This window comes from Hylobates moloch, unplaced genomic scaffold (assembly GCF_009828535.3).
Source record: "Hylobates moloch isolate HMO894 unplaced genomic scaffold, HMol_V3 SCAFFOLD_86, whole genome shotgun sequence".
In the NCBI taxonomy this organism is placed as follows: domain Eukaryota; kingdom Metazoa; phylum Chordata; class Mammalia; order Primates; family Hylobatidae; genus Hylobates; species Hylobates moloch.
In genome coordinates this window covers 134,257-149,194 of record NW_026652361.1, presented here as the reverse complement: position 1 = coordinate 149,194, position 14,938 = coordinate 134,257, and the positions used below count along the sequence as shown (strand labels likewise).

At 51.1% G+C, this 14,938-nt stretch overlaps 1 protein-coding gene across 2 annotated transcripts in view; it reads left to right on the top strand.

Annotated features, from left to right (window-relative positions):
- The first annotated feature begins 3,167 nt into the window (after positions 1–3,167).
- Positions 3,168–14,938, top strand: part of LOC116463927 (annexin A11) — a 53,038-nt gene continuing 41,267 nt past the window's right edge. The window contains exon 1 of one of the 2 annotated variants that reach the window (XM_032147243.2): positions 3,168–3,386. The gene's annotated coding sequence lies outside the window, so the exon portion shown is untranslated. Of the gene's footprint in view, positions 3,387–7,447; positions 7,471–14,938 lie in introns of those variants that run through there. The other variant, XM_058434925.1, reaches the window with a different exon arrangement.

The window sequence follows — 14,938 nt, the reverse complement described above, 5'->3', positions numbered from 1 at the left end:
GAGGCTGAGGCAGGTGGATCACTTGAGGTCAGGAGTTGGAGACCAGCCTGGCCAAAATGGTAAAACCCCATCTCTACTAAAAATACAAAAATTAGCCGGGTGTGGTCGCATGCACCTGTAATCCCAGCTACTCAGGAGGCTGAGGCAGGAAAATCTCTTGAACCCGAGAGGTGGAGATTGCAGTGAGCTGAGATCCTGACACTGCAGTCCAGCCTGGAGGACAGAGCGAGATTCTGTAACAACAACAACAACAACAAAATCCAAATATTTATAACTAAGTGATAACAAAAGCATAGCATATTAAAACTTGTGATATTCAGCTAAAGCAGACTTTTGAGGGAAATGATAGTCATATATATTTATTAGAAAACAACAAAAGAGGCCAGGTGCGGTAACTCACACCCGTAATCCCAACACTGGCCCTAAATATTAAAATTTTTAAAAAGGAAGCTTATATACCATACTACTCAGAGCTATATAGCACGTCACCATTTTCTACAAGGCACTCACCTTCCCTTACCTCGTATGATGTTTCTATGAGCCCTGGGAAACAATGAAGCAGGGGTGATTTTATGGATTTTTATAGGTCACGTTGAAGATTTTATAAGTGAGAAAGCCGAAGCTCGGAGGATGCATGACTTGCAAGTGTCAGAATCAGAACTAGAATAGATCCCACACATTTGAACACCGAGTTTGGTGTCTTTTCCTTCACACCGCGTTCTCTGGGGGTGCCTGGGCGGTGACCCCTGCCATTGGCCTTGAGGATTAGGACCTCAGCTCGGGTCCTCTGCAGAGCCTCCTCAGTCCCTAGCAACTTGCTGGCACCTAGCCGGGGCTAAACGCAGGTTTGTTGAAAATTATAAAAGGATAAGCCCAGGGGTAGCTATTCACCATTCTGGGTTTGAAGGGCTCTGATGCAGAAAGGTGTATACATCCAGCAGGAATTCCACCTTACATGATTTATTATAAACCTGGTATTCTAGGAGCATTCGCTCAGCCACGGAGAAAAATGGGCCATTCGAAGAAGCTGGCCTTGGCGGTCGCTGTGGGGCGGCAGAGCGGGCGCAGGCGTCCAGGCAGGTGGGGCTGGGTCGGCGCCAGGAGACCTTCCCGGACCAATCCCCGGGCCCAGAGAGAGCGCCTGGAGACCTTACCTCCCCAGGAAACTAACACTGATTTATTGGGGGCTTCACACCTGCGCCCCCAGTCCCGCCATCTCCTACGCCGCAGCGGGCGCCCCCACCAGGGTAATAACCCACTCTGAGAGTCTCTGGTGGTGCCTCTGACCCTCTGCTCTTCTGTTCCAGGCGGCGTTTTCTCCGAGCCGCTCCGGAGACTTTGGCCTGAGTTTCACCCTCACTCGCCGACTCATGTCCAAAAAATGCGGTCCAGCCCCGAAAGAGAGCCGCGCCTACTGGTGGGGGTCGGGGGTGTTGGAGCGGCCACGGAATATGACTGAGCGCCCAGGGCCCGCTGTGAGGCCGGGGCCAGGCTGTCCCAAGGCGCGGTTCCTGCCCGGCACCAGCACACCTGCCCAGATAGGGAGAAGGTCGGAGCCTCCCCTCCGGTCCTTCCCGCTTTTATTGTTCGGAGAGACTTTAAAACGCAAATCGGGCCGGGCGCGGTGGCTCACGCCTGTAATCCCAGCACTTTGGGAGGCCGAGGCGGGCGGATCATTTGAGCCCAGGAGTTCGAGAACAGCTTGGCCAACATAGTGAAACCCCGTCTCTACTAAAAACATGAAAATTAGCCGGGCGTGGTGGTGGGCATCTGTAGATCAGGAGGCCGAGGCAGGAGAATCGCTTGAACCCGGGAGACGGAAGTTGCAGTGAGCCGAGATCGCGTCTGGGCGACAGAGCGAGACTCCGTCTCAGGAAAAAAAAAAATAAAAGGCAAATCGAACCAGCAGCTTGTTTGTAACAGCCAAACACCGACAACAACCTAAATGTCTTTCAGTAAGGAGTTAGGTAATGAAGAATGGTGAAGCGCACGATGGAGCGCAGTGTGCAGTGGATAGGAAGAAGCAGGTCTGTTCAGGAGCGCTTGTATGGAAAGACCCTCCAAGATATAGTGAGTAAAAAAACATGTTGCAGAAAGTACTGCAATATCATTTTGTAAACAATACGTTTATGTAAACACACACACACAGTGTTGAAGAGAGATATTTGGAAGGACACACCTAAGAGAAGGCTAGGGGAGTGGAGGGAAGAGTGAATCTCAATTTTTATTCATTTTTTGAATTTTTTATTTTTAGTTTTTTAGAGACCAGGTCTCACTATGTTGCCCAGGCTAGTCTGGAAGCCCTGTCTTCAAGCCATCCTCCTGTCTTGGCCTTCCAAAGTGCTGAGATTACAGGCGTCAGCCACCACTCATTAAAAAAAAATTGCATACCTACCATATATGCATATATTACCTTTTATAAATATGCTTTATTTTTAGAACATCTTTAGATTTACAGAAAAAGTGTGAATACAGGGAATTCTCATAAACCCCGGTTTTTCCTATTATTAACATCTTAAGTCATTTTTATATCTCCGTGGGTTCCTCTTGGCTGTGAAAGTGTCCTACACTGTCCTTGTTTTTGATGACCTTGCTAGTTTTCAGAAGTACTGGTCATGTATATGGCAAGGGCCTCAATTGATTTGTGATGTTTTTCTCATGATTACAGTGGGGTTAGGTGTTCTTGGGAGGAAGACCACAAGCGGTGCACGCAATCAGTATGATTTACCCCTGTCGAGGTCACCTTGACGGCTGGGTGGTTTGTCAGGTTTCTCCACCATAGTCACTGACCGCTCCCTTCCTCACACACTGTGCGTGACCTTCCCCCCTCCACCACCACCGAGTGTTGCTATAAAGGAAATGCGTTTGACCTTTTCAGTGTAAAAAGTTTTCTCTACCTTAAAGAGAGTCACTAACCGACGCACACGGGGCCGGAGAGGACTTAGGAAATGCCCACCCCTGCAGGAAGGCGAACGTGGCTCTGAGCGGCACTGGGCGCCGCAGGAGTTAGGGGCGACAGAGGGACCTCCGGAGCCCGAGACGTCCTGGAGCAGCTCCGCAGCCGGAAGGCCACTGCTCCTCGCGGGCCCGCCCTGCCCGGTCCTCATCTCGGGGGCGGGGCCGCCCTCAGGCCCCGCCCCTCCCTGCCCTGCCTCCGGCGCCTGGGGCAGCTGCGCCCGCGGAGTTTTCCGCCCGGCGGGCTCCTCCTCCCGCCCCGCCCTGACGGCTGCTGCGCCCGCGACTCCCCAGAGCCCCGAGTGCCCCGCGAGCAGGAGTGGGACCCAGCCCCAAGCAGAACCTAGGCGTCGCGCCCGGGACGCCCGCAGAGAGAGCCACTCCCGCCCACGTCCCATTTCGTCCCTAGCGTCCCGAGTCCCCGTGGCCAGGTGAGTGAGGGTCCCGGGCCGGCTGGGGGCCTGGGACCAGGCGACGGCAGTGCACCGCGGCGCCGCGGGTGAGGCCCGGGGCTGCCTCGCGCCCAACCCAGCGCGGCCCTGCGGCTTCCTGGTTGCACTACAGGCGTGGGGGTGGGGGACAGAGGAGAGCGTCGGTGGGTCGCGGGCGGGCCGTGTCGGCCTGGCAGCCCCTCGATCAGCTTCGGCGTCTGGGGCTGCTCCCTCCTGTGTGGTCGGGGTGCACCCGCCGGACCCCCCGGGCTCAGGTGTCAGGGTCTCAGTCTGGGCCTGGGTAGGGCCAGGGGCCGTGACCCTGGGCGCAGGAGGCAACGGCTGGCGGGAGGGATGCCGGAGGCCGGGCCCCGCAGCCCTGCGGAGCCTTCCAGGGTGCGCGCGCCCTTCTAGGCGAGGCTTGGGGAGATTAAGCAGAGAGGGCTATCTTCAGGAACTTTCCTCCGAAACTGGGAGCACGCACATTCCTGGGAGCTGCTATCATTGCAGTTTATTTGTAAGGAGCTCTCCCCAATGTTTGAGAGAATGCGGGAGCCATCCCAGGTGCTGTGCCTGCCTTCGCCCCTTCCCCAACCTTGATCCTCAGTTTCAGGAAGGGATTCCTGGACTTGTATCTCCCATGGGTGCAGGCCAGGCCCTTAAGACTTAGAAAGGTAAAACGGTCTGTTGGTTTAAAGGAGACACGCGAAGTTTGTTACCTGGGGACTTTGGAGGGGAAAAGTTAAGCCAGCCAGTGCTAGCCCAAGCTGGAAACAGTCGGCCCGGGGCATTTCTGTCTCCGCCCTCCAATCCGTGACCTCTCTGTAGAGATTCGGCGTTTGTGGTAGCTCTCCCCTCTGTTCTCTGCGCTGGGCATGGAGTGGAGCTGTGAGGCCGAGCCCCTGCCCTGCCCTGCCCTGCCCTGCCCACGCAACAGGGACTAAAGGTTTGCAGGGCAGGGCCTGGTATGCTCACCCTTCACTGACTCTCATTGCTTTCCTCATTCCTTTTATGCGGCAGTCAATTGTTGGGGATTCGAGGAGGATTAACAGGGCCCCTTTCCTCAAGGCATTCTTTGTGCTGCAAGGTGTTCCCTGACAAGAGAGGCCAGGTGAGGTGCCAGGGCAGTTTGTTGCCCTGGCATTGGGTGCCCACTACTTCAGGCTCCTGCATACCTTGCTATCTTGTCTCTGACTATTGTCTGTGCTTTGGTTTCCTCATCTGTAAAATGGGGGTGATAGTAATCCCTGCCTCACAGGCTTGTCGTGAGATTCAGTGCATTCATTTATTTAATAACAACACAGAGCTCAGGTACGGACCAGTCAGAACCGGTGGTGACTGCTGCACCACACTTGTGTCTCCCAGATGGGTGTCACCCACATTAGCCATAAAGTGTGAGGCAGGCCTGGGTCATAAATAATCAGGTGTAAGGGTCAATAAATAGTAGCAGTGGAAGGTTCAGCTAAAGTTGAAATGCGCTTCTCCTGAACCATCTTTCTGGCGTAGCTCATGCTAAACTCATGCTCTCTGTCTTCCTGGAATGCCCTCCCTCTCCCGTCTGGCCTAGGATTCTCCACCCTCCTGGGAGGCATCCGGGTGCCTGCTCCCCAGCAGAAGGGATGGGATATGCTCTGAGCTCACTCAGCCCCTCTGGCACTGACTCGGTTCTCATCTCTCGCCTTGCATCGTATTTGTGTGGCCGTGTGGCTTATCTCTGCCCTGTCCTCTGACTCTGGAGGGTGAGGGCTGTTTCTGACTTACCTCTTGGTGGCAGCACTCAGGATGGGCCTTGCCTAATGTGGGTGCTCAGAAAATTAGTTGTCGTTAGTTGAACAACAGAGACAGCATAGGGAAGTGGTTTCCCTGTGGTTAAAATATAGGACCTTGAAGGCTGGGTTTCGATAGGCAGAGAAACATGGGGAGGGTGAGATGGAGATGAATTGGGACTAAGAGATGGGAGTGGAAGCCCCATCTGACACCTTTATGCATGATATTATAGAAAGGGCCCACCCTGGGTGGATGTGCCCAGAAGGCCAGGATCGATTAGTGATGCCTAGTTCACGTGACTGGGGAGGTGATGTGTGGCTTGGGATGACAGGAGTGGGAGTTGAGACAGAATAGGTTAGTGTGGGTTCTTCTTGGAAATTGTAGAATAGAGAAAAGAAACTGGTGTATGCAGGAGGTGAATGTGGAACCAAAATGCATGCTGAATGCTGGAACATCAGAGGTCCCGGGACCTTTCTGGTGCACCCCCTCCTTCCTGTTAGATTCACCCCTCGTCTTCCTCTTTTTTTTTTTTTTTTTTTTTTTGAGACAGGTCTTGCTCTGTTGCCCAGGCTGGAGTGCAGTGATGCAATCTTGGCTCACTGCAACCTCCGCTCCCTGGGTTTAAATGATTCTCCTCCCTTGGCCTCCCGAGTAGCTGGGATTACAGGCATGCGCCACCATGCCCAGCTAATTTTTGTATTTTTAGTAGAGACGGGGCTTCACCATGTTGGCCAGGCTGGTCTTGAACTCCTGACCTCAGGTGATCTGCCCGCCTCAGCCTCCCAAAGTGCTGGGATTACAGGCATGAGTCACCGTGCCCGGCCTCCTCTCTCTTCTTAGCCACCGTCTTCCCCCGTAAGCCTGAAGCAGTTCCGGGCACTTGTTCCCATGGAGAAGCGTCTGTGTAAGGGTATGCTTCACCAGCACTGCCAAGGAAGCAGACTTTTCACTTTCTCTGAATTTTTCTCTGCAACACCCTCTGATCCCATTGCCCCCAGAATAGTAGGAATTTTGAGTGATACCTAGATAGGAAAGCTCTTAGGATTAATGAAGAAACTGAGGTTTTCTTGGTGGAAGTTTGTGCTTTTAAAGGGAGTTGTTGCAATTCAATGGAACTCTGTAATAACCACTGAAACTGTTACACATTAGGCTTACTGACCCTATCTCCTATAACCCATGAAATAAAGACCTGATAGTCACATAGTTGTTTGTTATTTGGGAGAATCCTAAAAGTACAGCCTGAACAGTGACCCAAAGTACAGCTGGCCTTGCCCATGCTGATGTGAGGAAGGAATGGGTGGGGGCAACCAAGAAATTGGGGGACAGAGTTCTCTGTGCTGGGTATCCTAGGACAAGCCACCCAGCCACACAGAGCCCCCCCACACACAACAGTTCTGGATGATGAAATGCCTGCCTGGAATGGAGAATCAGATGAGAAGATGTTTGCAAAGGGGTTTGAGATCATTTAGGGGGTGGTGATGACAATGTTGATATCGTGGGTGTGTGACTGCCAGGAGCTGTGAAGCAGGGGGTGGAGTGTGCTGTGGTCAAAGACTGGTTCTGGGATCTCTAGTTTTCCAGGGGCTTAGGCTCCGCCTTAGCAGAAAAGAAGGAAAGGAAATTGAGAAGGAAGTCAGGTGTCCCCTGCCCCTCACACCTAGGGGTGGCTGACATGGAGGACATGAGATGGGGGAAATCCGAGTGAGGGCAGAGAGGAGAAATGTAGAGGCTGCTTACAGGGAGGCTAGGGAGCATATGGCATATCCAGCCTGGGGAGTGGCACTGCTGGGGGAAAGGGTGCGTGTGTCGGTGGGGAAGGAGTGGTGATAGCAGATGTGAGCTTGCTGTGTCCGCTAAAAAGGTCACAGCTATTTTTAGGAAGTAGGTGACAAGGCATGTTCCTGTAGAATTGCTTATTACTGAGAACCCACTGTTGGCCTCACCCTGCATGGTGTGGTTAAAAGAAGAGACTGCCCCCACTCACCCTAGAGTCATCCACCTGGTGTCCCTGAGACATGGGACACTGGATGAGGACCAGGTTTGGAGGATGAAGATCATGTATTTGGTTTTGGACATGTTGCGTTTGAGGTGTCTTTGAGATACCAAATAAGCTGGTGGATCTGGGGCTCAGGAGGCGTCTTGGCTGGACAGACATTTTTCTAGGTTGTGTTTGTATTTGAAGTCATGGGCACAGTGAGATTGAAGAACTCACCTCGAACAGCTGAGTAAAGGAAGATGAGCCTATAAAGGACCCAGAAAAAGAGCGGCCTGAGAGGGGCCCAGAAAGCCAGGACAGAGTTGTATCCCAGGAGCCAGGGTGAGTCTGCTTCATGGGATGGAGTGGTCAGCTTGGCATCGCGGCTGTGGTGAGTGGTATGGAGGAGATGTGGCTGCCTTCCCTGCTTTGGTGGGATGATGTGAGCAGAAGTGAGGTTGGAATGAATGGGTGAGGAGTAGCAGGACGTGAGGATCTGGTGATAGTAAGTTTAGACAGGCTCTGAAATGTTGGCTTTAAAGGTGAGGAGGACGTCGTTGAGGGAGTGTTTGATTCTGTTGCCTCGATTTATCCTCCTGCTCCCGTTCCAATCCCAGAAGGGAACATGTGGATGGCCTGCCACTGACATCCCTCCCCACAGCGCTCCGTGCTCAGGCAGACCTAGGTACCTGCAAGAGTTTGCTCCTTTCACAAATTGGATTCATTCTCATGAATGAATGAATGAGTGAATGAAGCATGTTGCCCAGGTTGGTCTCAAAGCCCTGGCCTCAAGCAATCCCCCCGCCCCGCCTCAGCCTCCCAAAGTACTGGGATTACAGGAGTGAACCACTGCACCTGGCTGGTATTAAATTTTCTTTGTGGCCAACTGCATGATAAATACTAACATGTTTCATGGGCGTGAAAGGAGTAAACAGGTACTCTGCGGGACGCTGACTTTAGATAGATCTCTTAACTTCAGTTGCCCTTATATCCCTGCCTGCCTGGCTGTCAGATTCTGAGAGGTATAACAAAAACTCTCACTGTAGTTTTTTAAAGTCCAGCTCTACTTATATTTGTGGGAGTTCTAGCCTTTTGAATTTGGCTTTCATGTTTCATGTATATAGGCTTATCAAGCTGATCTTCCTACCTTGTGTCATTTGCTGGTTATTTAATGCCTTTGGTCTTTGGCCTTAAATTCCATATTGTCTGTGTTTTAGGAGAATACATGGCCAAGGATCTGGGAGAATCTCTTTTCTTTACAGTCTTAAAATTAATAAATAAGTGCATTTGATAAGATAATAAGTGAAAGGCTCAGAAATTTAAATGCAGGCATCAGAGGACATTCAAGCCATGCCCCTTTAGTTTCTGTTCAGGCTCACATGGAGCGGTTAGTAATCAGGTCTCACTGATGACCATGAGCTCCCTGTCCTTGGCTGTCCTGATGGTCCCCATGATAGCCAGATTTTTAGGAGGGGTGGATAAAATGAGATTTGCGTGCAAACTCCTGGAATGTTGCCTGGGAACCTCTTCTCTCACTTTGCAATTCCTGCCCCCTTCCTGTAGGTCCAAGGAGCGGACTGCTCTGCCTCTCATTTACGCATTTCCTTCCTCATTCCAGACAGCAAGATGAGCTTTTGACAGAGTAGCCAGTACAAACACTTCCCAGGGCCAGAGGTCAAAAAGACGCGGGCCCCAAGTCATAACCTCGTCTCTGTGCTTGTGTTTTAAGCCACGTAAACTGTCTCAGCGGGCTGGACTAGCCTACGCCTTGTTGTACCCTGAGATCCTAGTGAGTAGTTCTCCAAGTACTGTGTTTACAGAAAAAGGCAAATGCCAGAGAGAAATGGCTGGAAAAACCCCTTGGCCTGCTAAGGCAGGATTATCGGAAAGTCTTCAACGTATATGTTTTTAAATTTTACATATTTTTTCATTTTTATTTATTTTGAGACCAGACTAATTTTTGCATTTTTGGTAGAGATGGGGTTTTGCCATGTTGCCCAGGCTGGTCTCAAACTCCTGGGCTCAAGTAATCTGCCCACCTCAGCTTCCCAAAGTGCTGGGATTACGGACATGAGCCACTGCACCCGGCCAACCACTGTGCCCAGCCTATTTTTAATATTAATATTTCCACCTCTGTTTTTCTTTGCATTTATTTGGTATGTCTTTGCCCAACCCTTAGTTTTAAATATTTCTTTCTCACTTAAAAAAGTTTATATCGGCTGGGCGCGGTGGCTCACGCCTGTAATCCCAGCACTTTAGGAGGCCGAGGCTGGCAGATCGCAAGGTCAGGAGATAGAGATCATCCTGGCTAACACGGTGAAACCCCGCCTCTACTAAAAATATAAAAAATCAGCCAGGCGTGGTGGCGGGCACCTATAGTCCCAGCTACTCAGGAGGCTGAGGCAGGAGAATGGCATGAACCCGGGAGGCGGAGCTTGCAGCAGAGCCGAGATCATGCCACTGCGCTCCAGCCTGGACGACAGAGCAAGACTCGGTCTCAGGAAGAAAAAAAAAAAAAAAAGTTTATCTTGAAGATGGAATCTTCGTAAATAAAATTTGTTTCTCTTATAATCAGCATGTGGTTGAGGGTGGATGGAGGTTGACAGAAGGCAATGATAACAGCAACAAACCTAATTGCATGGTTTCTGTCTTTGGTAGAGGAATTCTGACTGTTGACATACCAGATATACTTGATTTTATTCTTTGCATCTTGCTTATTACTTATTATACTTGCATGTATTCCTTTCCCGATTTTTGCTGTTTGGGTTAAGTTTCTCATCGTCATCTTCCCCACGCCACCTGTATTACGTTTCAGGTTTGGTTGTGAATGAAGAGAGGAGCCCCGTCTCTCTCTCTCTCTCTCTCTCTCTCTCACTCTTTCTTGAAAAATCAGGGTCGAGGTTAAGTGTCTGTTCCATGAGATTGTCTTGGCACCAGGCTCCTTATGGACTGTTGTCCCTAGCATTCTCAAGGGCTGTGGTTTTCAAACTTGAGCATGTATAAGAACAATCTGGAAGGCTTGTTAAAGCATAGATTCTTGGGACTGCACCCTGAATCATTCTGATTTAGGAGGTCTGTGATGGGACCTGAGCATTTTAATTGCTTACAGGCTCCCATATTGTATAATGCCGCTGGGCCACATGTTGGGTAGCACCGTCTAGGTGCCTCCCTTACCTGCATGGCCCAAGACAGCTCACTTTCACATCCCCATGGCAGGCCCTCTTAGCTGCTAGGGGTCTGGGAAGCTGTCCTTAGTTGGGGCTGCTGTGTGCCAGGCTATGGTGAGTGTTCTGTTACTAAAGCAAGAGAGAACAGATGGTTGAGGAGGACAACCAGAAGTTTCTGGAACACCACCCACTGCTCTCCTGAATTTGAAACTACTACTATGCTTATCAGTCTTGCTGTTGGCTAAGCCTGTGTTCCTCAGGTTAGGAAGTGGGAATGGTTTCTCATGACAGTGGCAAGCCCGCAGGCAGTGCAAGCAAGGCAGCCTCTGTTCCTGTGGGCTGGTGCACAGGCTGGCAAGCTGCTGTGGCTTTGCCGATGCCCCGAGAGTCATCTGGTGCTCCCCACCATCAGGTCTGGCATCCACATACTCCACTGCTGCAGCCACCACCAGATCTTCCAGACCCCATGGGATCCAGAGGCCCCCTCCAAGACCCAGTGGGATAGGGGTTTTTTTTTTGAGATGGAGTCTCACTCTGTCGCCCAGGCTGGAGTGCAGTGGCGTGATCTTGGCTCACTGCAAGCTCTGCCTCCCGGATTCACACCATTCTCCTGCCTCAGCCTCCCGAGTAGCTGGGACTACAGGCACCTGCCACTGCGCTTGGCTAATGTTTTTTGTATTTTTAGTAGAGACGGGATTTCACCATGTTAGCCAGGATGGTCTTGATCTCCTGACCTCGTGATCCTACCGCCTTGGCCTCCCAAAATGCTGGGATTACAGATGTGAACCACTGCGCCCGGCCAGGGGTTATTTTTTTGTGCTACCTCCTCCCAACTTCCCTTCTTCAACCCCGAATATGACACCTAGGTGACTGTTTCTAGGAGAGTTTGAGGGCAGAGGCTATTTGAACCCTGAACTGAGGTGGGGGTGATGTTCGGTCTCCATGGCTGGTAATACCCTTGAGAGATCAGAGCAGTGGTTGCCAACCCCCCTTCTCTGTTGTCATCAACACATAGGGAGGGGATCTGGAGAGAAACAGGGTCATAAGGCTCCTATGGAGCAGCTGGTACTTTTCTGAGTGGCTTGATTATATGAGACATTATTTGGGAGGCAGTAGTAACTTTCTTCTCTTTCTGGGGTTTAACCTTTGTATTTCTCAAGTCCATTCTCCAGCCTGAGAAGGTGTGATGGAGCCCAGAAATATGTTGAGTGGTCGGGGACCAGCCTGGTTCATAATGCACTGGCCTGGAAATCCAGAGATGTGGTTCTAGTCATTGTCCTCCCCCAGCCAGCTCTGAGACCTCAGGCAGAGTCCTTCTGCTCTCTGGGTCTCAGCTCCCACCTCAAATAAAATAAACAGGTTGAATGAAATGATTTCATGAAGGCCCCTTCCAGCTCCCCTTTAGGATTCTTATGTAATCCAAATGCTAGTGCACTGGGAATTGACTTTATCTTGAAGAAGTGTCTTTCAGAACCTGCTTGCTCAAGTTCAGCCCCTTGGTGAGGCTCCGGACGCTGCCACTCTCCTAGCCTGCCTTGCCTAGAGTTTCTCCAGGCTGAGCTGCCCCAGGTGCCAGCCCTCAGCGGGGAGGTCTGAGGCGCAGCCTGGCTAATGATTAACATAGGCTACAGCTATTTTAGTTCCTGGCATGTGGGTGGGGAGTTGAATGCTTAACAGCACCTGTGTAGGCTTTTTGTTTAGTGCCGGGGAAAATATGGTCCGGGTTGGTGGAGTGCTGCCCTGAGGCTGGCTGGCTGGCTGGCTTCGGTGACTTAATGGCACCTGTGACCAGCAAGGGCAGACAATGGGGCTCTGGAGTGCCCGCCCAGGGCCCCCACCCCCTTCTCAGTAGAGCTGGAGATATTCATATGCCGACTCACATCACTTAAGGTCCTGCCTTGGAGTGGGAGAGAGAGGGGAATGTCCTAGATGTGTCCTCCCTGCCCCCAGAATTCCTGGGGCCTACGTAATGGAGGCTACCAAAACAGGTGCCACCCAGAGAGTGGAAGAAATGAGTCAGGGTCCACCGGGGTTCCTGCCAGTATTCAGTATGTGTCAAGGGCCTCACAGTGCCAGCCCTGTGGCAGGTGGTGGTGGGAGACAGGAAGAGAGGCCTGTCCTACAGCCTGTAGCACTGATGCTCTCATGGGGAGGCCTAGAAAAAAAGTGTCTGGCTCTGGCACTTGGGTGTGTGACCTTTGCATGTCAAGAGTCAGCTCAGCCTTCATTCCCTTGCTTATAAAATGAGGATGATAATACCTATCCAATAGGAGCATTGTGGAGGTTAATGAGGTAATATATAGGGAGGTAATATATGTATCTATCCTAGGAGTTAGAAAAAGGGGAGCTTATTAGAACATTAGAGAACGTGGAAAACATTTTAGGATAAGTGCTGTGAGAGTCCCAGGAAGAGCAAGCATTGTGGGTAGGAGATCAGGGTGGGCTTCCTGAAAGAGATATGATATGGTTCGGCTGTGTCCCCACCCAAATCTCGAATTCCCTCGTGTTGTAGAAGGGACTTGGTGGGAGGTAACTGAATCATGGGGGCAGGTCTTTCCCGTGCTATTCTCGTGATAGTGAATAAGTCTCACAAGATCTGATGGTTTTATAAAGGGAAATTTCCCTGCACAAACTCTCTTCTCTTGTCTGCTGCCATGTGAGATGTGCCTTTCACCTAACGCCATGATTGTGAGGCCTCCCCGGCCACGTGGAACTGTGAGTCCATTAAACCTCTTTCTTTTGTAAATTGCCCAGTCTCGGTTATGTCTTTATCAGCAGTGTGAAAATGGACTAATACAAGGTGGAACTTCATCTGGACTTGGAAGGCCAGGAGACAGGAGGTCAGACCAGCTAGAGGGACCACCTAAGCAGAGGTGTCCTGAAAAGGGAAAGTGCTGAGCTGGGCTGGGCTAAGGACATGCATTTTTTGTGCTTCTCTCCATCATGCAAGTCCCTGAGGTACCTTCTGTTTTCTTGCTGTTCCTCAGTGGCCCAGTGTGACTCTTGGCTCCAGACTGCTTGACACAGCTTAGGATGCCAACTGCAGAAGGGTCAGCCCATTCCCAAGTGAAGGTGTTTTCTCCTCCAGAGTGAGCTGCAGGTCCTTGAACTTCCAGTTGCATGTGGCTGGCTGGGGACATTGTCACCATCTGAAGAGCAGCCCTTGATAAGGGATATTTGGAAAGGTTTCCTGAGGATTCTAGGCAGAGCAGGGGTGCTCAGCCATTTGGAGCTGGAATATACACTCTGTTAAGTCTCCCAGGCTTGAAGGGGCTGGGCTCCCAGAGTGGTTTGAATAGGCCCCGAGGACTGGCTGATGGGCATCAGGGCCTCTCCGGGAGAGGCCAGGGGACACCCTGCTGCCATCACACTCTTCAGTCTTCTTCGCCTCTGTTCCTCAGCCTGTGGTGAGAGAAGGGTCTGTGCCGGCCATTCATAAAGTGATGAGATGGTTCATCACACACCAACTGGAAGGGCCCTGGTAAACCTCTACTCCTGTGATCACAAATGCAGATTCCTGCAAGGACAGCCCCAGCAGCTGAAGGAGGGAGGGAGGGAGGTGCGCAGCTGTTGCCAGCCCTAACCGAGTGTCACCATGCAGAAATGTGGGGCCCTTGTTGCTAGAGCTCCTGTTTTAATATTTTTGAAAGATTTAAGCCAGAGTCTCCCTTTTGCAGCCCTTTCCTCCCTCCAATGAAATAATGCTATTGAGCTCCAAAACCTTCAGGAGCCCCAGGTTCTGGGAGGCAGCATGCAGACCACTGAGGCCCTGCAGGCACACTCATTGAAAACAGGTGAGGTAGACGAGGCCAGGAGGGCTTAGGTTTGCCAAGGCCCCTCAGAGAGAAGCCAGTTTCTCAGACGCCCCTATGCTCCACTGCCAGGGAACACATTTTCTGAATTCTTTGTTTCCCCCCCTCCCCCCGCCCCGACTCTTCGTGGGAGTGGCTCTTAAATATTGTAGTGTGTGTTTCCCTGGAAGTGCGCTGTTGTGTTTATCTCCCTAGCTAGAGGGAAAGCATGATGCAGGCCAGGACTTTGTTTTTTTCTTCTTCCCTATCCTGGGGAGTGTAGCCCAGCCCCTGGTGCCTCCATAAACCCAGGTGGGATTGCTATGAAGCTAATGAAATGGAAGCTTCAGGCCCCCAGACTTGTAGCACCCTAGTGAGGGGCCGTGGGAGGTGCACTAGCAGTGAGTTCACAGAGTCATATGGTTTACAACATTTGCGAAAAACTAAGATGTTTTGTATTCTTTGTCCTGAAGAGGGCTCCTAAAATTGTATAAGCTTCAGGCCCCACAAAACCTGGACCTACTGCAGATGCTGGTACCAGTCTCACAGACTGGCTGCTAGTGTTTTATTTTAACTTTCCCCTAAAAAATATATGCCTGTTTTTTCAGAAAGCAGTTGAAGAATGTAGTTCACCAGGCTGGTCAACATGGCGAAACCCCATGTCTACTAAAAATACAGAAATTAGCCGGGCGTGGTGGCGCATGCCTATAATCCCAGCTACTTGGGAGGCTGAGGCTGCAGTGAGCTGTGATTGTGCCACTGCATTCCAGCCTGGGTGACAGAGCAAGAGACTTCTTCAAAAAAATAAAAAAGAAGAAGAATGTAGTAATATTCTCTTTTTTTTTTTTTTTT